Source organism: Neofelis nebulosa, chromosome 10 (genome assembly GCF_028018385.1).
Source record: "Neofelis nebulosa isolate mNeoNeb1 chromosome 10, mNeoNeb1.pri, whole genome shotgun sequence".
Classification (NCBI taxonomy): Eukaryota; Metazoa; Chordata; class Mammalia; order Carnivora; family Felidae; genus Neofelis; species Neofelis nebulosa.
This window is the reverse complement of record NC_080791.1, coordinates 46,550,362-46,574,998: the sequence shown is the minus strand read 5'-3', so window position 1 is coordinate 46,574,998 and position 24,637 is coordinate 46,550,362. Positions and strand designations below refer to the sequence as shown.

Here is a 24,637-nt window from a genome sequence, read left to right as displayed (position 1 = left end):
ACTAACTTTCAAATGAGGGAGAAAAAAAAGACTTTTTTTTTTTTTACCTTCCAGGTTGTCAAAAATGAGTAAACTTGATGAAATCCAGCACTAGCAAGGTTTTAGGGAAGATGGCCCTCTCAAACTCCATGGGAGTTTCAACTGATAGAGCTACTTTTGACAGAGTAACTTGGAAATACATATCAATGTTTTTCTTTTCCAGCTATGTAACCTGGAGAAAAGCTTGTGCAAATGCACAAGAGGCTTGTATGCACAATGAGGTCAGTAGTATAGATCCTGGAGTCAGAGTGCTATGGTTCAAATCCCAGCTCAGCCAGTTATTAGTTATAGGACTTTGGGTGAGATTACCTTAGTGCCTCTGCAGTGAAATGAGGATGATAATATGTAGTCCCTACTTCATAGCGTTTGTTCTGAGAATTGAGTGAGTTACTTACATGCAAAGTGCCTAGAACAGATCTTTGTATAGACTAAGCATTTGATAAAAAATGAGTATTACTATTAAGTATCATATATAGATATTAGTGTCATCTAAGGACATTAGACAGTAGATTGCGTCCAATTTCATGCCACTGGAAATAAGTGATGCTGTGGTGTTTGATGTGGCATAATATTGAAAGACCTACTATCTATCAAGAGGAGGATGGTACAACCATACTATGGGATACTATGCAGCTGCTAATAAAAAAGTGGCAGAATTATACTAATTCTATGTGCTCTCATGGAAAGATCCCAAGGACATATTGCTAAACGAAGGTGAGGGAGAAAATGCAAATTGTAGAACAATATATATAGATTATCCCATTTAAAAATACATGAATGTACATGGACCACCTGGGTGGTTCAGTCAGTTGAGTGTCCAACTCTTGGTTTCGGCTCAGGTCATAATCCCAGAGTCATGAGATTGAACCCCACGTCGGGCTCTAAACTGAGCATGGAGCCTGCTTGGGATTTTCTCTCTGTCTTCCTCTGCCTCTCTTCCCTGCTCATGCTCTCTCATTCTCTCTCTCTCTCTCTCTCTCAAATAAATAAATAAATAAGACACATTAATGTACATATTGGACATATGAACAGTGGCCTACCACAGTAGGGCAAAGAAGGGAGAGCTGTCCTGAGTGTAGGCAATAAGGGGATATATCAACTGAGAATAACTTTAAAACAATAATTTTAGGCAATAACACGAAAACAATAGTAAATGATAAAATCTAATGGTCTGCTTTTTAAAAAATTTTTTAATGTTTATTTATTTTTGAGAGAGAGAGAGAGAGGAAGTGGGCAGAGAGAGAGGGAGACACAGAATCTGAAGCAGGCTTCAGGCAACTGAGCTGTCAGCACAGAGCCTGATGCGGGGCTCAAATTCACCAACTGCGAGATCATGACCTGAGCCAAAGTCGGCCACTTAACCACCTGAGCCACCCAGGCGCCCCTACTTGATCTGTGTCTTATTATTACCATGAACAGTGAAAACAAACAATGTCAGTGATAAAATACTACTTCTGCCAGAGCAGTCTGCTCCTTCTGGCTCCCACCCCGTAATTCTGGACACTCCTGCATCTTCCTAAGTGCATAGAAAAACTAATAGCAGAAAGTTAGTGTACTGACTAGATAGGGGGATAATTTACAGAAGGAAGTGGGGTTAAGTGAGGTTGTATGAGCAGGATTTTTACTCTTCACTCACTACTCATTTAAATTTTTTTTTGCAAAGAATGTATTTATTTATAGTTTACACTTGTATAGTTAACACTTTTTTAATATGAAAAAAATAACATGGTAAGCAAAAGATTTATTATAGGAAGTCAGGAAAATGGAGTCCAATGATAGTCTATAACCATTCCTCCAAATATTTTAGATTATAGAATATGGGTTAGGTATGGTGACTGCATTTTCAGAACTAAAAGTTAGAAGCCAGTGTCTGCCAAAGAATTTTTGGTACAACTTCTGAGTAGGAGAGGCAGCCTGGGACATCCAAGCTGTATGCCAATGTAATGGAATTTCTGGGACCATCTGATGGTTTATTATTACAAATAAACTGTCTGAAACCAGGCCTGTCCATAAATCCCTAATCCTGCTCCATTTTTAGATACTATTGGAACTGAACTCCTCCTGATATGATATCAGCTTAGAGCCTAGCATTCAGCCTGCTTTACCCTGACTCCCCCAAGTTCAAGGCCTTGAAGACTCTGCTCCCCCTGAGATCTGCCATAGCACAGACAGAGCACTCCTAACTTCTCTGTTGCTGCAGCAGCATCCCCAGGCACGCTGTTTGCCCTCACCTGAGCAGGCAGGTGTTTTCCTGACTCTGTCAGTCTCCCCAGGTTCCCTACTGGCCTCCCTACCCCCAGCCCAGTTATCTTCTGTGTCCCTTACACTCTCCACTATCCCTCCCACCCTCCTCACCCCACCCCTCGTATGTAGCTGAGCCAGCCTGGCCTGGGCTACTGATCCCAGTCCTACTGATACTACCACAGACAGTCCCAGGCACAGGGTAAGCTGAGGCTGTGGAAATGAAATGGCTGGGTACAGAAAGGAGGAGAGTGATAGACCCAGAGAAACAGGAAAGTTTGTCAGGAAACCAGACTGACGTGGACTGAGTAGAAAAGAGAAGTTACAGCAGGACTCACAGAACATCTTGGGGCCAGTTAAGGAAGTGGGAGAGGAATAAGAACTAAATATACACAGCAATTCTAGTTCTAAGTATCGAGAAGGATGTCAAGGTCAGTACGTGGATATTCACCACTGACAAGGACCAAATGAAAAGCCCCATTGGACCCCTGGGTATTCTGGGGGAAACAGGGAAAGAACGTGCGTCAGGAAGATGTGCTCCCACCCTGGCTGTGTGACATCAAGAAAGTTCCTTAATCCCCTGAGCTTTATCTGTAAATTGGGGTCTTTCTGAACATTAAATGGATTCTAGTAAGTAAAGCTCCCAGGCCAACATTTAATAAATCTGAATTTGTTTCTCTTTCCATCCAAATGTTGATGGTAATGATGAAAACTTACCGCAGCCTCTCACTACCCACTCTATCCTCATTGTGAGCAGTGGACACACTAAGTAATAGTGAATTATGATAGCTGCATTGACTGAGGGTGTATTATTTGCAAGCTTTATTCTAAACTCTTTGCAGCATTACTCCAATCCCCACAGCCCTATGAGGTAGATAACATTATTATTCCTGGTTCACAAATGAGAAAGTTAAGGCTCAAAGAAATAATTCACCCAACATACATAGCTAATAAGAAGCAGAGCCAGGACGAAAATCCATCTCTAAGTGTAAGACTCATGCTCTTTACCGCTGCGCTATATTTCTTACCCGATGTAAGGCAGAAAATAGAGAAAAGCTTAAACAAGTAAGGATCCTATCAAAGGCATTGATGAAGATCAGTAGGAGGGTTCCTGTTATCCTGTTTTCCTGTGTGGAAGCAGCTGCTGTAGGAAATTTCCCAGACGGTTCCCATTGGACCATGGGGCCCAGGAGAAATCCTAGTGCTGAAATGAAGTCATAACCCCCTGCCCAACTGTCAGAGATGGGTGGTGGCATCTGAAAGCAAGCAGATCACATATGCAACCAGAACAAATAAAGCTGTAGGCAAGGGCTTTGCCTCATGTTCCAAAAGTATCTTGTAATAAAGAATGTGGTAATGAGTCCAAACAGAAGAGTGATGAGTTGGCAAGCAGTCTGGAACAAGCCAAGTTAAAGTTTGTCTATGTGTCTACAGCTCTGTCCACTCTGAATGTAAATGTTCCATACTGGTCCTGTAGGCAGAAAGCCCTGGGATGACAAGGTCTTAAGAAGATGCTGCCTGGGGAAGGTCAAATCATCAAACAAGTAAAAGAAATTACTACTGTTGATTTAATAATGCCAATGATATTAGAGGGTTTCATTAATGCTGCTGTCATTACCGCCACTTCATTTATTCACTCACTCATGTATTTATCCAGGAAACACTTATAAAGAGCCCACTCTGTTCCAGGCCCTGTGCTGGGTGCTGGGACATTATAAGGAGTCCCCAGGAACTTACAGGGTAGTCAGGAGGTGGTTGAAAACAGGCTTTTCCAACACAATCAGGTAAAAGCTCTGCCATCAGTGAGGGCCTGCCACATGCAACCATGTGCTCCCCGCAAGGAGGTGATTGTGCCAATGGGAGTCAGGAAATACCTCTTACAGTGTGCAAGCCAGAGAACATTCAAAAGTAGTCCATCTCCCTCACTGTATAAGGAAGGAAGCCATGGATCTGAATTGTAAAAAGGATATACTGCAGGGGTACCTGGGTGGCTCAGTCAGTTAAGCATCCAACTCTTGATCTCAGCTCAAGTCATGATCCCACAGATCATGTCATGTCAAGTCATCGCAAGTCATGATCTCATGAGTTTAAGCCGCACATTGGGCTCTGCTCTGATGGTGTGGAGCCTGCATGGGATTCTGTCTCTCCTCTCTGCCCCCACCCTACCTGTTCTCTCTCTCCTTCTCTAAATAAATAAATAAATAAATAAATAAATAAATAAATAAATAAATAACTTTCAAAAAAGATACTGCAAATCAAGACTACATATGGTTAGTATCAACTGAATGGCTCTGTCACAAGTGCTGTGGGAGTTAAGGGAGACAGGCATCACTATGAGTCAAAGAAGGTTTCCTGGAAGAGGTGAGACTTAAGCTGGGCTTTCCTGAAAAAATAAAGGGTGTGTGTGTGTGTGTGTGTGTGTGTGTGTGTGTGTGTGTGTGTATGTGTGTGTATGAGAGAGAGAGAGAGACAGAGAGACAGAGAGACAGAGAGAGAGACTTGGTTTTCAGATATTCATCACATTGTTCCTTAAAGACTATTTAATTTTCTTTTATCTGGTTTGTTAATTACCAAAACCCTTGAGATCTGCAATTTTTTGTTTGTATGTTTGAGAAGATCTGCTACCAAATATGATTAGTTGCACAGGCTTCAGAGTCTGACAGACCTGGGGTCAAATCCACACTGTCATTTTCTAATCGTGTCACCTTAGTTTCCTCATATGTGTAATGGGGATGATAATACCTAGCATAGGATTGTGATGAGTATTAAATGAAATAATATATGTAAAGCATGTAACATAGAACCTGATACTCAGGAAACACATAGCATAACTTCTTAAATGTTGTGATAATTACTTACCTGCATGGACCTTATGATATTTACAGTGTATCTTATATTCATTCAGTTTCCATTAATTCTTTTATCAAACAGGCACAGTGCCAGGCACCATACCAGATGTGGGACAAGCTATGTATGGACAAGCTATGTACCAGACAGACATTTTTCCTGCCTGCTCAAGGCAGTTTAAAGGGATATGGGACACGTAAAATCACAATTGTGGTACCATGTGAGATGCACTGTAATAGGGAAGGGTGCTAGTTATTATTGGTCAGCTCTAGGAAGGCTATGAACTTTAAGGGCCATAGTAGGGCCTTTGGAGAACTGATCTCACCAGGGTACAGTTGCCCTGAAGACCGAGCTAGACACCAGCAAAGTCATTATCACTTCCTTTTTTTATTATTAAGCTTTTTATTTTAATTCCAGTATAATTAATGTACAATGTTATATAAGTTTCAGGTGTATAATACAGTGATTCAACAATTCTTTACTTACTGCTCATCGCGATAATTGTACTCTTTAATCCCCATCACCTATTTCATCCATCCCCACACCTAACTCCCCTCTGGTAACCATCAGTTTATGTTCTATGTTAGGAGTTTGTTTCTTGGTTTGTCTTCCTCTCTCTCTCTTCCTCTCTCTTTTTTTTTTTCCCCTTTGCTCATTTGTTGTTTCTTAAATTCTACATGAGTGAAATCATATGGTATTTGTCTTTCTCTGACTTATTTTGCTTAGCATTATGCTCTCTAGCTCCATCCATGTTGTTTCAAATGGCAAGATTTCCATCTTTTTGTGGCTGAATAATATTACATATATACACACACATATACATATACCACTTCTTCTTTATCCATTCATCTATTAGTGGACAGTTAGGCTGCTCCCACAGTTGGGCTATTACAAATAATGCTGCAATAAACATAATGGCATACATATCCCTTTGAATTAATGTGTTTGCATTTTTTGGGTAAATACCCAGTAGCACAATTACTGAATTGTAAAGTAGTTCTATTTTTAACTTTTTGAGGAGCTCTGTACTGTCTTCCAAAGTGGCTATACCAGTTTGCATTCCCACCTACAGTACATAAGGGTTCCTTTTTCTCCATATCCTCACCAACCTGTTGTTTCTTGTGTTGTTAATTTTAGCCATTGTGACATGTGTGAGGTGATCGCTCATTGCAGTTTTGATTTGTATTTCCCTGATGACAAGTGATGTTAAGCATCTTTTCCTGATTCTGTTGACCATCTGGATGTCTTCTTTGGAGAAATGTCTGTTCATGTCTTCTACTCATTTTTTAATTGGATTATTTATTTTTTTTAAGTGTTGACTTGAATCTATTCTTTATGTATTTTGGATACTGACCCTTTATTGGATACATCATTTGCAAATATCTTCTTCCATTTAGCAGGTTACCTTTTAGTTTTTGTTGATTGTTTCCTTTGCTATGCAGAAGGTTTTTATTTTGTTGAGTCATTACCACTTCTTGATAGCTCTGTGTTTACTCTACATTTTCTACAATATCATTTCCACTTAATAGCAGAATAATCTGGATAGAAAAGAATGTTTTCTCTTACCAGTCCAGCATCCAGCAGAAATGACAAGAAGCAGTAAAAATACACCTGAGCTTAAGATCCAGACAATTTTCCTGGCTCCTCTCTCCCAATGTGTTTAGTACCTGTGGGAGCAAGAATCCAAAATGGCTCCCAAAGATCCCCACCCCCTGCTAGTTACACCCTTGTGTATTCCCCTTCTGAATTGTACCATGGTTGGTCTTTATGATGAACAGAAATGGCAGAAATGATAACCCAGCACTTCTAAGATTAGGTTGTAATTTTTGGTGCTCTCTCACACATGCTTTCTCTTGGATGACTTCCCTTGGAGAAAGTCAAGTCTTGAGCAGACCTGTGGGGAGGTTCACATGACAAAGAACTGAAGCCTCTTACCAACAGCTGCAGGAGTGAGCTTGGAAGTGGATTCTGCAGCTCTAGAGAGTCTTCAGAGTCTATAGCCTTGGTCAACAGCTTGACCTCAGCTAAGCCATTCCCAGGTTCCTGACTCCTAGAATATATGTCAACTAATAATAACTTGTTGTTTTAAGCTACTAAATATTGGGGTAATTTGTTTTACAGCAATAGGTTACTAATACAGTGCCCCTATTCTGTGCCTCAAGCATTTTACTCCTTCCCTATAGTACTTACCACACTGCGTTGTAATTACCTGCAATTACCTGTGTATGCTTCTGTCTCCTCCTCAGATGAAGTTTAATGGATACTGTGTCTTATTGTCCTTGGATCTTCATAACCTGGCATATGCCTGGCCCATAGCAGATGGTCAGAAAACTTTGTGGGATGAATAACTTGCATTTGTATAGCACATTAGAATTTATAAAGTGTTGGTGCACTCATGTATTCTTCATGGTAACCCTAGAATATAACTACTACTATTTTCCTCACTCAACAGATGAGGCAATTGATGCTCAGTGACTCAATTATCTCACAGCCAATAATTGATAAAATCAGTACTCACACCCAAGTAATCCAATTCATAGTCTGTGCTTCTTCCTCTATACCACACTGGTCTTCATTTAGCCTATGGGGGAGGGGGATAGAAGGAAAATTATTCTAAAGAATAGAATGCGGGGCGCCTGGGTGGCTCAGTCGGTTAAGCGTCCGGCTTCGACTCAGGTCATGATCTCACGGTCTGTGGGTTCGAGCCCCGTGTCAGGCTCTGTGCTGACAGCTCAGAGCCTGGAGCCTGTTTCGGATTCTGTGTCTCCCTCTTCCTCTGACCCTCCCCTGTTCATGCTCTCTCTCTCTCTCTGTCTCAAAAATAAATAAATGTTAAAAAAAATTAAAAAAATGAAAGATAAAAAAAATAAAGAATAGAATGCTGTTCAATCATGATGGAGCTCCATAGAAGGGACAGTGGACAAGAACGTGATTCATTTAGGAATAGGCCAGGTCTCTGTGGGTTTTCCCATACCCCATATGCAATGTCTCATTTAATCATCACAAACCCAAAACAGAAAATCAATCATTATTCTTCCCACTTCACAGATGACAAAACCAAGGCAAGATCTCACATACGTTAAATAATAGAGCTGGGACACAAGCAAATGTACTCAAACTCCTAGTTTAAGGCTCTTCTTGTAAAACTCAAACTGCTTCCTTTTCTTAGTACTAGACAGCTGAGTTTGGGGGTCAGATAGAATTCCTGATTCCAGCAGGGACACACAGGGCAAGATATAACAGAGTCTCAGACAATGAGCAGATGTGACTAATGCAAGGACACTACCTGTGTAGCTACGTAACACATCACGCTCATACTGAGCTCTAGTCACTGATTCTCAGGTGCAGGGTCCAGGGTTTTACAATATCCCTTCTATCAGTGAAAGGAAATAGCCTGCAGTTAGCTTTGAGTCATTTTCAGTTTGCACATCTTTAAAATGGGAAAAATAATTATAGTGATGGTTAAATGAGATGATGTATGTAAAATGGCTGGCATGTAATATCCATTTTATATACTGTGAGCATGTAAATATATAAATATTCCTCCCCCTTCTGACATTATTGCTATGGGACATTTTTAGGACAGGAGCACATATCATTTTGTGAGACTCTCTTCCCCTCATAAGCTGAAGTCTTAGAGCAACAGTAAAAAGCAGAAGGAAAGGAGAATATTTCTGAGGGTCTGCATAGTCTCCAGCCTGAAGGGAGCTCTGCAGTGAGATTTCTGCTTTATGTCAGCTGTGCAGTGGGGCAGGAAGACCTCCATTCTTTGAGGGCAGGTATCAAGCTGAAGAGAAGAAGCCCCAGCTGTTCTGTGGGACCTGATGGAATGTGCCTTGGGGCTGCCTGACGCCTTGCTGGGTTGGGTAAACTTGGCCTGTTGTTTTCCATCCAAGAGACCTTTCACCTTGAGGGCTCAGTGACCAGAAAAACATTCCAGAAGCCAATAATTTCTCATTCTCCAGGGAGCCAGGGAGAAGACAGTTTCTGGACTGGACGCTGGGGACAAACCCATGAACTATGAGTGGGCCTCTGTGCTGAGGACTCCGTCTGATCCCAGGAAATGCAGTGGGGTTCCATGTGCTAGAAGACATAGCTTCCTGCCAGGAAAAGGATCTGGGCTTTGTCTTCACACACGCCAGCATTTAGATGTGGCTGTCTAGGGTTTCATGGATGGGCTGTGGAGATGGCCAATCCCCAGCTGGAAGTCAGAGTGAGCCTCTTTCAGTCCTGTTCAATGTAATTCAGAGCAATTAAACCACTAAGTCAGAACCTACCAGGTGCAGACCTTTGAGAAAGCAGATGATGCTATGGAAAGGCCATAGGCTTTGAAGCTGGAGAGTCTTCTCTTGAAGACTTGGGAAAGATATTTAACCTCTTTGAGCCTCAGTTTCTTTATCTGTAGAGTAAGATGAATAGTAATGCCTGCTCTGCAGTGCTGAGATAAGGATTAAATGAAGTTGTCATGTATAAAGGGTATAGAAAAGTGCCTGCTGCCTGATCAGTGCTCAACAAACCAATCTTTATTATCAAGTTTCATGGGGAAATGGATGAGAGGTGAAAACAGCCACAGTTAGAAAGACAGTACATGTAAAATTCAATGTAACTAGTTTGATTTTTTTCAACCAGTGTATATTGTGAAACTTCCTAAGTGCTAGTGACTAAATGGGGGGGGGGAGGGAGCTATAAGAACAATGGCCTCAACCTATAAGAACTCAGAATTTTGCCCCTGAGATGGACAAGTAAGCAAACACTTTCTATTAGACTTATAAGCCATCCAAGGTAAACAATAGAAAATGTTGTCAGAGCAGAGTGGAGGAGGTGCTCACATTTTCAGAAGGAGTTAGAAGAGGCCTTGCTGAGGAACCAACCATTGGGCTCCATTGGCTGAGTCTTAAAATATGAACGAGAAAGAGTTCATCAGGTGAAATGAGTTGGAGAAAGTCATTGCTGACCTTGGGGACAGTGTGTGGGAAAAACATAGGCACAAAAGAGCTTGGTTGGAAGAATGAGAACCAGGGAGTAACTGAATAAAAGGGACATGATAAAGGACCATCAGTCCTGAGAGATACTAAAAAGATCTTGTTTGCCTGCTACAGGGGTAGGACTTTGCTCTGGGGACAAAGGGGGTTTTAAAGCAAAAATGAGATGATTAATTTGTTTTTAGGAAAGATAACTGGGTGAAGGATGGTGTGCAAAGGGGAAATACTGGAGGCTGGGAGACTGGAAGCATATGAAGATAAGAAGCTCATCTGGGTTACCTAATCAGGAAGTTGGTAGGGTCTCAGGAAGAGAGGCTAGACCTCTTGGCTCCTGGTTTGAGCTTTTTCGATTAGATGGCTCCTCCTTCCACATCTTTGAAACCTGCCTACTAAGGCAAACCTTGACCTAAAATTACAGTGCTCATGTGAACAGGAAAATAAAGCATACCACATTGCAACTATGTTTGATTTGGACCAAGGCATCTGCTTTTTATCTATGGTTCACCACAGCATTAAAACATGTTCAACATTTTTCTGAGCATTTACTCCCTGAGGTCTGTATTCCTAAAGAGAATGCAAGTTCATACTGATTTGGGCAAATCATCCATCCACTTGCTCAGTTCATCCATCCATGTGTCCATCCACAGAACCACAGAAATACATCAGCAGCTACTGTTCTAGTCTGGCTATGTCCTGGGGATAGAGATGGAAGGTAGTCTCTGCCCTCAGAAAGCTCATAGCCTGGCAGAGGCAGACAGGAAAGTCAACAGACAGGGACAATCCAGTGTGGTGTGTGGCTAACCCAGTGAGAGAGATGTACTGATTTCTATGGGAGCGTGAAGCAGGCATACTCAACAGCCATCAGGGAAGTAGAGGACACTTGTTTAAGCCTTGAAGGGCAAAAAAGAAGAGGGTGCAGAGGTACTCTGAGTAGAAGGAAGAGCATGTGCTACTTGGGGTTACAGTGCAGGGACAGGAATGATTAGAACTGGAGACTTCAACAAGTCTTCTAGCCCTGAAGCCAAACACATGCTTTGCCTATTTTAATCAAATAAACCACATTAATCCAGATTTAACTTATGGCTTCCATCTGGGACCTCACTGCACACGACTAAGCCAGTGTCCACTTTCCCCCAAATTACCAAATAGGCAAAGTTTGTTTGGCATTTTCTGACCGCCTTTTTCAGGGCCAGTCTCAGGACACCTCCAACTCTGGACCCAGTGCCCTAAGTTGTTCCTCCAAACCAAGAGCCCTCTTCACGCACCCCCCTCAGGGGCCCAGGTCCCAGTCTGTCTATTCTCACTCACTTCCCTATCAACTCTTAGCTTATGGGATAAATTCTGCCCAGCTTTTGGATGGTGTGACCTTGTGAACCTGAAAGGCTGCTGCACATTTTACTTGTTCGTAAGCACCAGCCAGCCTAAAGCATTCACCTGTCAGAGGTATCTGTACTCAACATTGTCTTTCCTCACTTTACCTGTCCTCTGTGAGGTATGTGACCTCATCATTCCTTCACTCATGGTTTTCTATGAAATCCCTGTCTCTGGGGTTACCTCCTACTTCTCCCGCAGCCCCATTCATAAAGCTCTATCATAACACTTCTCAAACATACAGAGTTTCAACCATATCCTTATTTTTGCCTTCATACTGGACAAAAAGCTCTGTCCTACTCACTTTTCTTTCCCCAGATCCTACACATAGTGGCACTAATAAACATTGCATGGATGAATGAATTAGTAAAGGAATGGACTGAAGTCTCTAGAACAAACTTCTGCCAGTGGAATGCCATTCTAGAGTTAAGAACAGCAAACATAAGAGGCAGGGTGGAGAACCAACTTTTGAGACTTTCAGTACCCCCTCTGAGCTAAGGTTAGTTGTGAGGAAGGCAATGCTGCTCCTGACAACAGAGAGAAGGCAGCATTTTATATCTTGATTTCTTTGGGCCCTGTCTGGCCTCATTTCTCCAGGCCCATTTCTTTGGGCCTGTGCTACTTTGTATGGCTCTTATTCATGAACTTGGAACTATTAATGACACACCAGCAGCTGATATTATACTTGACCCGAATTATGTTTTAGCACTAATGTGCAATTTCACAGAAGAGAAGGACTCAATTGAAGTTAATACTCGCTAAAAAGAAAATGAGTGGTCCCTGGCTTATTATTAGAAAAATCCTAGCCTTTGGTCTGAATTTTTTTCTAGTTTTACTGAGAAATAATTGCCGTACATCATTGTATAAGTTTAGGGTGCACAGCATGATGGTTTGATTTACATATATTGTGAAATGATGACCACAGTAAGCTAAGCTATCATCTGACTTCTCATATAGATACAGTATGAAGAAAAGAATAAAGGGGAACAAGTTATCTTCTCATGACGAGAACTCTTAGGATTTATACCCTGAACAGCTTTCCTGTGGGTGATCTGACAGTGTTAGCTATAGTCACCATGTGATGCATTACATCCCTAGTACTTCTTTATCTTATAGCTGGAAGTCTGTACCCTTTGACCACTTTCCTCTAATTCTCCCTACCAATCCCCACGTCTGCTAACAAATCTGATCTTCTTTTATTATTTTATGGGGTTTTTTTTGCATTTTTTTCTCAATTCCACATATAAGTGAGATCGTGTAATAGTTGTCTTTCTCTGTCTGACTTATTTCACTTAGCATAGTGCCTTCAAAGTCTATCCATGTTGTCGCAAATGGTAGAATCTCCTGGATTTTTTTACAGCTGAGTAATATTGCATTGTATATAGATACCACAACTTCTTTACCCATCCATCCACTGATGGACATTTAGGTTGTTTCCATGTCTTGGCTATTGTAAATAATGCCTCCATGAACATGGGGGTGTAGGTATCTTTTCACATTAGTGTTTTTGTTACCTTTGGCTATATTCCCAGATTATAGAACCAATTTTTTATTAGGATCCAAAAATACTAAAAAGCCTGACTGATTAGACATGTAAAGCACATGCTGAGTGTCCTCAGCCAAAGGCAAATATGAGAAAAGTCAAACAGTGTATAGTAAACAAATAAATGAATCACAGTGTTGGGTAAACTGCTGTTTGGCACCAATCCATGATCACAGACCAAGAAGTGTCTCTGCAAAAATGTGAAAAATATCTGGAAAAGATGTGGAAAATATCTCAAAAACAGATCTGAATTGGACCTGTAGTCTTGACTACAACTGAACTTTGTCCCACACGAGTAATACATGATGTTTTCCTTTAGTACATATTTGTTCACTAATCTGTCTATGGATCATGGGTGAGGCTGCTTCCTGCAAAGTGAACTGCACTCTGTGGTGGCCTTGGTCATTGCTGTGCATGGCCAGCTGGGGCCAGGCTGACCCACGGCCATGGGAAGCAAAGGTAATCGAATCTGGCTGCTTAGTGCAGTGGAATGGGACCAGGGCCAGGAGCTGGGGGCCCTGGGTCAAATAGTTGCAGACCACATGTAATATTCTTTAAAAGGCCTTGGCCTTCCACATGTATTAGCATGCAACTGACTACAGACTGTTTATTTAGTCTAATGTCCAATTTGACATTTAATTACAACAAACTTCTTTAATTCATGGAATTGCTTATTCCATGGTGAAAGTCACCTTGTGAATATTAGGGATAAAACGGTAGGAAAGACTTAGGCCTAAGTTTTCTAAAATCTGTCAGATAACTAGCTTTGTGTGCTAAGTTCTAGGCATAAAAAGAGCTACAAAAAATTAACAGACACAAATCCTCCTGCTCTCAAGGAGTTGAGAGTCAAGGAAGCAACATTAGTGATGTTATACCTATAAAATAAGGTAGAAGGAGAAAGTAACAATAGCTAGCATTTATTAAACACTGACTGTGGGCAAGGCACTATTCTAAATGCTTTACATGTACTGGCTCATTTATTATTTTTATATTAAATATAATTTGTTGTCAAATTGGTTTCCAAACAATACCCAGTGCTCATCCCAACAGGTGCCCTCCTCAATGCCCATCACCCACTTTCCCCTGTCCCCTACCCCCACCCCCATCAATCCTCAGTTTGTTCTCAGTGTTTAAGAGTCTCTTATAGTTTGCCTCCTCCCTCTCTGTAATGTTTTTCCCCCACCTTCCTCTCCCCCATGGTCTTCTGTTAAGTTTCTCAGGATCCACATATGAGTCAAAATATATGGTATGTGTCTTTCTCTGACTGACTTATTTTACTTAGCATAATACCCTCCAGTTCCATCCATGTTACTACAAATGGCCAGATTTCATTCTTTCTCATTGCCAAGTAGTATTCCATTGTATATATAAACCACATCTTCTTTATCCATTCATCAATTGATGGACATTTAGGTTCTTTCTATAATTTGGCTATTGTTGAAATGCTGCTATAAACATTGGGGTACAAGTACCCCTATGCATCTACCCTATGACCCAGCAATAGTGCTGCTAGGAATGTACTGGCTCATTTAAACCTAACAAAACCCTTATGAAGTAGGTGCTCCCATTAGCTCCATTTTACAGATGAGGAAACTGAGACATGGAGAGGCTTATAAATTGCCCAAGATCACACACAGCTAAGGCGCCAGTAGGGATTTGAACTCAAGTGGTAGGACTGCAGATCCTGTGCACAACCACTGTGCTATTGTGGGTGCCAGGAGCATCTGAGAGGTGCGCATCAGAAGCTCATATCTCAGTTCTGGGAGCTCAGTTGATGGAGATATTCAATGCATCCTTGGAGAAAGATTACCCAGACTTTGTAGAGACATAACATTACTAAGCCTTGAAGGATGGGGAGGATTTGAACATATAAATGTTGGCAGTGAGAGTGGAGGAAGAATTTATTTATTTATTTATTTTTATTTATTTTTGGGACAGAGAGAGACAGAGCATGAACGGGGGAGGGGCAGAGAGAGAGGGAGACACAGAATCGGAAACAGGCTCCAGGCTCCGAGCCATCAGCCCAGAGCCCGACGCGGGGCTCGAACCCACGGACCGCGAGATCGTGACCTGGCTGAAGTCGGACGCTTAACCGACTGCACCACCCAGGCGCCCCTAGAATTTAGAGAAAAGGAAAGAAAGGTTTCCAGGTTGAGAGCAGCATTAGTAAAATATGAAGCAGTGATCACACAGGATCTGAGGAAACAGCCGAGGTCAGTCTGGTTGTATCAGAATGTGTGAAAACATGGGAATGCAAGCTGATGCAGCCACTCTGGAAAACAGTATGGAGGTTCCTCAAAAAACTAAAAACAGAACTTCACTACTAAGCATTTATCCATGGGATAGAGGTGTGCTGTTTTGAAGGGACACATGCACCCCCATGTTTATAGCAGCACTATCAACAATAGCCAAAGTATGGAAAGAGCCCAAATGTCCATCGATGGATGAATGAATAAAGAAGATGTGGTATATATATATATATATATATATATATATATATATATATACACACACACACAGTGGAGTATTACTCGACAATTGAAAAGAATGAAATCTTGCCATTTGCAACTACGTAGATGGAACTGGACGGTATTATGCTAAACAAAATTAGTCAGTCAGAGAAAGACAAAAATCATATGACTTCCCTCATATGAGGACTTTTTTTTATTAAAAAAAATTTTTTTTAACGATTATTTATTTTTGAGACAGAGACAGAGCATGAACGGGGGAGGGGCAGAGAGAGAGGGAGACACAGAATCTGAAGCAGGCTCCAGGCTCTGAGCCATCAGCCCAGAGCCCGACGCGGGGCTTGAACTCATGGACCGCGAGATCGTGACCTGAGCTGAAGTCGGACGCTTAACCGACTGAGCCACCCAGGTGCCCCATCATATGAGGACTTTAAGAGGCAAAACAGATGAACATAAGGGAAGGGAAACAAAAATAATATAAAAACAGGGAGGGGGACAAAACAGAAGAGACTCATAAATATGGAGAACAAACAGGGTTACAGGAGGGGTTGTGAGAGGGGGGATGGGCTAAGTGGGTAAGGGGAACTAAGGAAACTACTCCTGAAATCATTGTTGCACTATATGCTAACTAATTTGGATATAAATTTTAAAAAATAAAAATTAAATTAAATTTTTAAAAAATGTGTTAAAACAAAGGAATGGGAGAGGACTGCAGGGACAGTTGGGGCTAGACCTGGAAGGTGTGCTCCCAAAGATGATCTTTACCCACCTATTCCCTGCACTTTGCCAAATTGATGAGCTTATCACCAAAAATCACTCACAGAGAAACTTTGAAACTAAAAATGAACAAATGAGAGAATTAAAAAAAAAAAAAGGTCACTTTCCCCCAAAGATGAGTAAGCACAAGAAAACTCAAGTTCTGTGTCCAGTTTTCTGCTTGTCAGCTACGACATTGTGAATAACCTTCCCAATGTTCCAGATCAGCTATACTTTGTCAAACTACTGGATAAATAAGCGTACATTTCATAGTAAAGATGGTAGTTAGATTCTTGGCAATAATTCCTGATAATTCTGAAGGGTTCTAGGCCTTCGTTAGAAACAGGGGTTTGACTTGCTGTTGTTGCTATGCAAAAGAAAAAATAATTCCAGGTACTTATTTTAGAATTGGTAGGGCCTTTTCAAACCATGTAAACTATGCCCACTTATTTTGCCAAAGAAGTAAAAAAAGTTTAAAGGTTAAATGGACTTACTCAAAGCCACCCAGAAAATCAATAGCAGAATCATTTTTTGAACACAAAATTTGGGGGAAGCAAAAAAAAAAAATGCTTTTATTGCACATTCGTAAAATCTACATATAGAATGTATCCAGTGTTCTGTCCCACTCCTCATCCATGAATCTTTGAAATTTAGTTAAAAACAAAATCCCAACAAGAAGTTTTTAAAAATGTTGAACACAAATTTTATTTATACTTACAAAAGTGGTCTTTGTAAATATATATACCATGCTACAAAATAATTCAGTAGAGCTATTAAAATTAACTATAGCTGACTCTGAGCGCTTGTTCTGTGGCAAGCATCGTACTGAGCATTTCAAGTGCATTATCTCATGTCATGAGGACAACAACCCTCACAAAGGTACTACTGTGATCCTCATTATATGCTCGAGGAAACTGAGAGATCTAGTAACTTGCTCCAGCTTATATAGCTAGTGAGGACTAGTCTGGAGTCAGGCTGCCTGACACTGCTATTAACTGTTAAAATAACCTCTGTAGCTGTAGTGGATGACACTTACCTGTACCAGTAAATTGAAATTGTCCAGCCAAGGTGTAGAAACCAGAAGATTTTCTGTAAAAAATGTTACCCTTAACTGGGAGCCTCTGGGGAAATAACACTTCTAACAGAACTTCTTATCTGTATGCCACAGCCAACCATTTTTGCTGCACTTTGTTGAAGAAACAGATGCCTGCAGTTTATCACCATCAGAATCCCAGTGGCCATTAATGACTGTTAGCAGCCTGCAGCCTGCAGCCTGCCCAGTGCTGTGCCCATCAAACATTGCCCCGCCATGAGTGGAGCCTGCTTGAGTAGCCTGGAAGCCTGGGCAGAGGTCTAGGGTCTTGAGAAGCAGTACTTTGGCTTGCCTCAGGCCCCGCGTTCTGCCCCACCTGGCCTCACCTGTCATCCCACTGACCGCAGGCCCCATTCACTGTATTTAGGAAATGGCCTTTGGCTCTCCTGCTTCCTGTCTGTTCTACGGCCATTACGCTTCTTTTTTTTTTTTTTAATTATGGAATGCTTCACAAATTCCTGTGTCACCCTTGTGCAGGGGCCATGTTAATCTTCTCTTGCCACTACCCTTCTTTGGACATCCATCAAGCATCCAGGACTGCTCTAAGCTTCCTATTTCCTCATGCACCTTCTTGACGCCTTCCAGTCCATCCTCCCCTCTGCTACCAGAATGATCCTCCAAACCTGATCATGTCAATCCTCTCTTCTGAACTCTGTGATGGCTTCAAGTTGCCTACAAAGTAGAAATCACACTCCTAAGCATGACATTCAATATCCTTCACAGTCCTTACCTTCTGGCACTCAACAAATATTTGGTCAATCAGTGAATGCTCTCTTCTTTAAAATCCTGTTAGCAAACATTCTCTCCACATGTTATTCAACCATCCAATTTATTAAGTATCCACAATGTGTTGAATTTTAAGAATTTACTGGGTTTTTTCCCCCATAGGATAATGGGATAACAGACATAGTTATGGACACAGAATCTGGAGACCTGGGTTCAAGTGCCACTCTGGCCCTTTCTCTGTATGTGGAAAGTAATTTTCTTCCTCTAGCCTCAGTTTCTCCATTTGTGTAAAAGAAAGTAGATCTACACGATCTCAAAGGCTCTTACAGCCCATGTCTGTACTGGTCCCTGATATTAGAATCCCTTGAAGGAGGAACCAAGAATGTTAGACCCTAGGCAGCCTAAAATGTGTGTCCCACAGCTGAATCCTGTGCTCAGCAGCTTCAAGACATCCTACTTTACCCATGTCCTCACTTCGGCATAGTCTCTCAGAATCTCCTGACTGGCTCTATACTAAATTATAGCACTGACATTCACATCTTCAGTGTATTAGACCTGGAGATGAGACAATAGAGCTCTTAGAGACTTCAGCTATGATCTCATCTTCTGACCAAGATTTTTTTTCTTGGCCTGTGATTGCTCAGCCCTAACGGGGGTGGGGAAGCAGGGAGCCCCTACTCCAGGAAGTACTGGTGCTCACTCAGCATACCATAGGTCTGAAATTGGAGCAGGAACTTGTGTGGACTGGCAGAAACCTTGTAGGCTCCTGTGGGAAAGAGAGGAAGAATCTAGGCAAGCCCAGGAGAAACAATCCTGAGAGCAAAGAGACCTGAAGAGATGGAAGGCAGCAGGGTTGGTGTAAGGGAGAACTCCTTTATTGAGAAGCTTCTGCATACCAGGCACTTCTAATCTGGGCTACCATTTTGCAAGGCAGGTATTATCCTATTTCCAAAGCTCAAAGAGATTCACTTTTCCAGAACCACATGACTAGGGAGTAGCTGTGGGATTCAAACCTAGGTCTTCAAAGATCTGTGTTTTTTCTTTCACACACCCTGAGAAGCATCTTGGAAAAACTTAGGAAGTCTTGAGAGTAAAGCTTGACCCTCAGGGAATACTTACCAGATGGTTCTTTCTAGGAAATGGGCAAAATACTAATGGGCTAATATTTCATCCCAAATGACCAGTACTAACCATGAGAAAAGGTAATGTTATAATCACCAAAGGAAATAGCTTTAGGTCATAAATGAATGTTGTCTTTTGGGGGGATGTAGAATGACGTTGTTAATTCCTTGAACATGAATGTGACTAATAAACTAGGTGTGGTATCAGTCATCTTGTCCACACAGCTGTCTGGGTACGCTAATCTGTGGTTTGAGTCTCAGTTGCTGTCTGCCCAGTGGTGTGCTACACTCTAATCTCCTGGGTTCACAGTTAGCTTGACAGTTTTGCTGAGTCTGACTCACTTGCTCCCGGCCTCAATTGTTCTGTGCCAGTGCAGACTTCTTTTACAGTTGGCCTACTTAGAAACACAGGATGTTAGTGTTGGAAGGGAGCTACCTTAAAAGTCACCTAGTATAACCCCGTATCTTACAAATGAGTTCACGGGTCCCAGACGAGGTTTGGCGATATCTGAACTCGGGTGGGTTTAAGTGGGAGGCATGGTGGACCTCAGCAACATGGGCCTGTCTGACAGGAGGAGGAAGCTGGGATCAAGCAGCACTGGAGCTGGCCATACTAACACTGCTGCAGGATATGGGGGACCAGGGCACAGGGAGCAGACCCAGCCCCCTGGAAGAATGGGTTGGAAGAGGAAAACAGAGCGTCAGGATCCCAGCCAAGCAGTCTGGAGTTTAGAGCAAGGCTTCTGTCCCAGCAGGGAAATGTAGGGCTGAGTAAGGGAATTAGGCTGCAGGTCAGTTGTGAGGACTGGGCTGACATGGCAAGGAGGGGGATGGGTATGAAGAGAAAAGTCCTAACTCAGAGCCTACCAGGCAGTGCAGAGTTCACCAGAGCACAATAAAGTCCAGATTAGTGTCAGCACACACCACCCCCATGGTGGGTGGTAGCTGATGAACTTCTCACTCTTCAGGAAGGCTCCAGACTGCAAACAACTCCATGCCATAGCTGGGAAACCAGGGAAGGCAGCCCTGAATTACTCCATCCATTCTGCATCCAGATGTCTCTTGGATATCCCTTTCCTCCATTTCTACTGTCATCATCCTGAGCCCTGGTCACCACTCCCCACCCCCCCGAATTACTGCAGTAGAATTTTATTCTACCTGCACTCTTTCTAAATATTCTTCTCATTGTCACCAGAGGCATGTTTCTATGACATGTGAGGTTGTCACTTGCTTTCTATACATGTTGGATGACCTGCCATTGCCTACCAGCCTTTCTCAACTGGGCTTCCACGTGACCATCAAGCCCTACAGAAAATTATTTGAGTCACTGTTTTCTCAGTTATCTCCCCAGGATGGTGCATAACTGGTATTGTTCTAGGTACAAAGGGAAGAAATTCATTTGTACAGGGGATGCCTAAGGTCAAGAGGGCTTAGTTTTCTTTTTAATTTTTTTAATGTTTATTCAGTTTTGAGAGATAGAGAGTGTGAGCAGGGGAGGGGCAGAGAGAGAGGGGAGATACACAATCCAAAGCATTTTCCAGGCTCCGAGCTGTCAGCACAGAGCCCGATGTGGGGCTCAAACTCATGAACCGTGAGATCATAACCTGAGCCAAAGTCGGCTGCTCAACCGACTGAGCCACCCAGGCACCCCAAGAGGGTTTAGTTTTCTTGTGGAACCCTGGCTGAAGAAGGGCTGATGAGAATACAGCCCAGATGTTGAAGCCTGGCACTCAAGGTCCCACACAGCCTCAGTCCAACTTCTCTGAGCCTCATTTCTTGCCCTCCCTACCATACATCCCATGCTCTGACCATACCAAACTCTTCTCATTTCTCCATCATTTGATTTTGTTCACATCTTAATGTTCTTCCTTCCACGTCTCCTTCTTGGCCTTACAAAACCTTCACCTTCCTCCAAAGGCCAGCTCAGATGTCACCTCCTCTCTGAAGTGGTGCCTCTATGACCCTTAAAGACTGATTAAATTATCCCCCCCTCTGTGTACCCTTATTTTGTGTATATGTGAGCCACTGTAGAGGACATTGTTCCTGGTGGAGGTTTACATCTCTGTGTGACCTACAAAACTTAGACTTTCTGCACAGCAGGCCACATCCCCCATACTCCCCTGACCTGAATAGATGTTTATCAAACTGAACAGCCCAGAGCTCCCTGGGTGATCAAAAACAATGCTGATTCTGGAACACAGGACTCTTGACTCTTATTGTGTATTGTTATTTGGGTTTCCACATGACACTAGATCAACTGTTAAACATGCCAATTTTAGATATGCAGGTTTGCATGGTAATAGTGTGGGCTGGGAGAAAACTTCTGGAATAATTACTGTCTGAGTGAGGGAGTAACAGCTGGTAGGTCCCACTATGAAGGCAGAGTGGAGCCCAAATGATGTCAAGTAAAGTACCAGAGGAGACTCCATCAGGAGTATGCATAGCACCAGCTTTATAATTTCTCTAGAAAAAAAAGAGAAAGAAATGAAGGAGAAATCGTTGATGGTAGGGCTAATTGAAGGCCACATATGTCGAGAACTGTGTCTGAAATGAGTCATCAAAGCTGAAATCTGATAATAAAGAGAAGGTACACTTGTATAGTGCAGAATGATGTCACATAAGTGATCTCATTTAATTCTCAGAATAACCCTGTGGTCGTGGGGGGTGGGGGTGGGGTGGAGTGAAGGTGTTTGTAGTTTTGTTACAGCCCTTCCTTTACAGAGGAGACAATTAAGGCTCAGAAAGAAGTGACGTGTCAAACACCCACTGTCCCTAAGTGAGGCAGCTGGAACTAGAAGACAAGCTTGCCTGTCCCAGGTCCAGAGCCGCATTCACTTTGTTTAAGAACGGGGAGGCGGCTCCTCTGCTCTAAAAGCTGACGGCTTTTATAAAATCAAATAGGATGACATATAGAGGATTTTCTGAGCTGTGACTCAGAGGGACTCTCCATAAACTCAAGACTTTTCTAGGCTGTTTTCAGATGAAGATAGAAAACCATTAGTCAGCTGACTTGCAGGGAGTTGGCTGATACAGAGCAATTCTTGGCCTGAATTGGGCAAAACTCTGACTTGACTAAAGAATCTGGGACAGGACAGGAGAGCAGAGGGTGGTTTGTTTTTTACCTGCCTGTGGCTCCAGGGGGGTATACAGGACAGTGGATGAGGGCCACTGCTGCTGCACTTTTTGGTCAGCTTGGCATGCAGAAAGTGTCCAGAAGCTGGAATGGATGAACTGAGACCACAAGAGGTCGCTCAGCTGGTCTCTCCCTCTCAGACTTCTCCAGGAACCCTGAAAACCGTGAACTCTTAGAATCTAAGTACCACTGTCCAAAGCTCTGCGGATGATCCCTTCTGTAGTTGTTTAGCCTCTGTGGTATGTGTTTCCTGTCTTCCCAACAAAACCGTAAGGCCCTCAGGGGCACAGAGTTGATTTAAATAACTTTGTACTCCACTGTCTGGTGCTCTGAATATTTCAAACAAATCTCAGGAAATGGCCTTTTGGTTACAATAAAGATTTCAAGTTTATTAGAAACATCTTCTATATGACTCCATGGAATGAGATTCCTTGATTTGTCTTCCCTCTCCTTCAAAAGTTACCTAGATCATTTGTTTAATCCTCATCTATTCATTCTATGCCAGCATGTATTGAGGGTCCACTATTGTGCTAGGTGCTACTACATGTTAGGCCCTATGCTAGGTGCTAGGTACCTGGAGGGAAACAAGAGGTCACCCACCTTCATGGACGTTAGAGTTTAAGGTGACACAGTCTGGTGTGGTTGGAAGAGACTGAAGAGACTAATTCAACTGCCTCATTTGAGGTGAGAAAACGAAGACCCAGAGAAGGATAAAATGTCGCTGAAGGTCACACAGCCAGTCCATGGCAAAGCCAGATAAAGAAAATAGTTCTACTTTTCAATTAAGATCCTGATCTGAAGTTATCCAGGGAGGCCAAAAAAAAGACACATTATCTTCCTTCCCTTCAGTCCCAACTCAGTAAATCTCCTTCTTGGCTTCTTGATTGTTGGCGAAAGTTAATATTTTCCTGCCCTGTCTGTTCTGGAACTAAGCATGGTCTGTTAGTAATAAACCAGAGTTTCCTCATTCTCTGGAAGTCTATCTTCTCTGTCCTTTGTAAACCCCCTTCTCCACAGAGGCTGTCAGTCTTATACCTGGAGCCCCAGGACCAGAAAAAACATGTTGCCAGAGTTTTACTTTTCAACAGGAAACAGAATATGCTAACTCTCTCTCAAAAAAAACACCATGAATTTCTGTTTCACAGATTGCTTTCCATATGTGGATGTTTACATTATACCAAGGGAGACAGAAAATGAACAATAAAAATAAGTGAAATACAACATATACTATGCTAATGACAAATGCTAAAGAGAAAAATAAAGCAGTGGAAGGAACTAGGAAATGCGGGGGGATGGATGTTGTCATTTCAGCTAAGGTGGCTAAGGAACACCTCACTGAGAAAGTGACGTTAAAGACCAGAAGGAAGTGAAAAGCTTCCCAGGCAATGCAGACATCTGGGGAAAGAGCATTACAGGCAGAAGGAACAATGACAAAGGCCATTGTTATGGGTTGAATTGTGTCTCCCAAATGATATATTGGACTCCTAATCCTTGGTACCTGTGAAATTTGACCTTGTTTGGAAATAGAGACTTTGCAGATAGAGTCAAGTTAAGATGAGGTCATCAGAGTGGGCCCAGTCCAATATGAATGACTGGTGCCCTTATAAGAGGACACAGAGACACAGATATTTAGGAAAAGTGCCATGTAATGACAGAGTCAGAGGTGTGATGCAGCTGCAAGCCAAGGAATGCCAAGGACTGACAACTACCCTTAGAAACCAGGAAGAGGCAAGGAGTCCCCACTACAGGATTTAGGGGGAACATGGCCCTGATAACACTTGGATTTTTTTTTAAGTTTACATATTTATTTTGAGAGACAGAGAAAGAGAGAAAGCGAGCACAAGTGGGGGAGGGGCAGAAAGAGAGGGAGAGAGAGAATCGCAAGCAGGCTCGACACTGCCAGTGCAGACCCCGACACGGGCTCGAACCCATGAACCATGAGATCATGACCTGAGCCAAAACCGAGTCAAACGCTTAAGTGACTGAACCACCCAGCCACCCCAACACTTTGATATTTTAACTTCTAGCCTCCAGAACTGTGAGACAATAAATTTCTGTTGTTTTCAGCCACCTGGTTTGTGGAACTTCATTATGGCAGTCCTAGGAAACTCTTACAGCCATGGAGCAGGAATGTGCCTGGCATGTTGAAAAATATGGAGGCCATGTAGCAAAGATGAGACTAATGGGAATAACAGACGGTGTATCATGTAGTGCCTTATAGGTCAGAGAAGTGACATAATCCGATTTACCCTTTAACAGGTGTATATATAATTATAACTGTGTGCTGTATTTATTTATGGCTGAATAGAAATGTATG

General features: G+C 42.3%; 1 protein-coding gene and 1 pseudogene across 5 annotated transcripts in view; one reads left to right on the top strand and one right to left on the bottom strand.

Moving 5' to 3' along the window:
* The window catches only part of EED (embryonic ectoderm development), a 194,701-nt gene that overhangs the window by 76,325 nt on the left and 93,739 nt on the right, over nucleotides 1–24,637 (top strand). The gene's annotated exons all lie outside the window — the stretch shown is intronic.
* LOC131488939 (U6 spliceosomal RNA) lies at nucleotides 17,773–17,838 on the bottom strand (annotated as a pseudogene).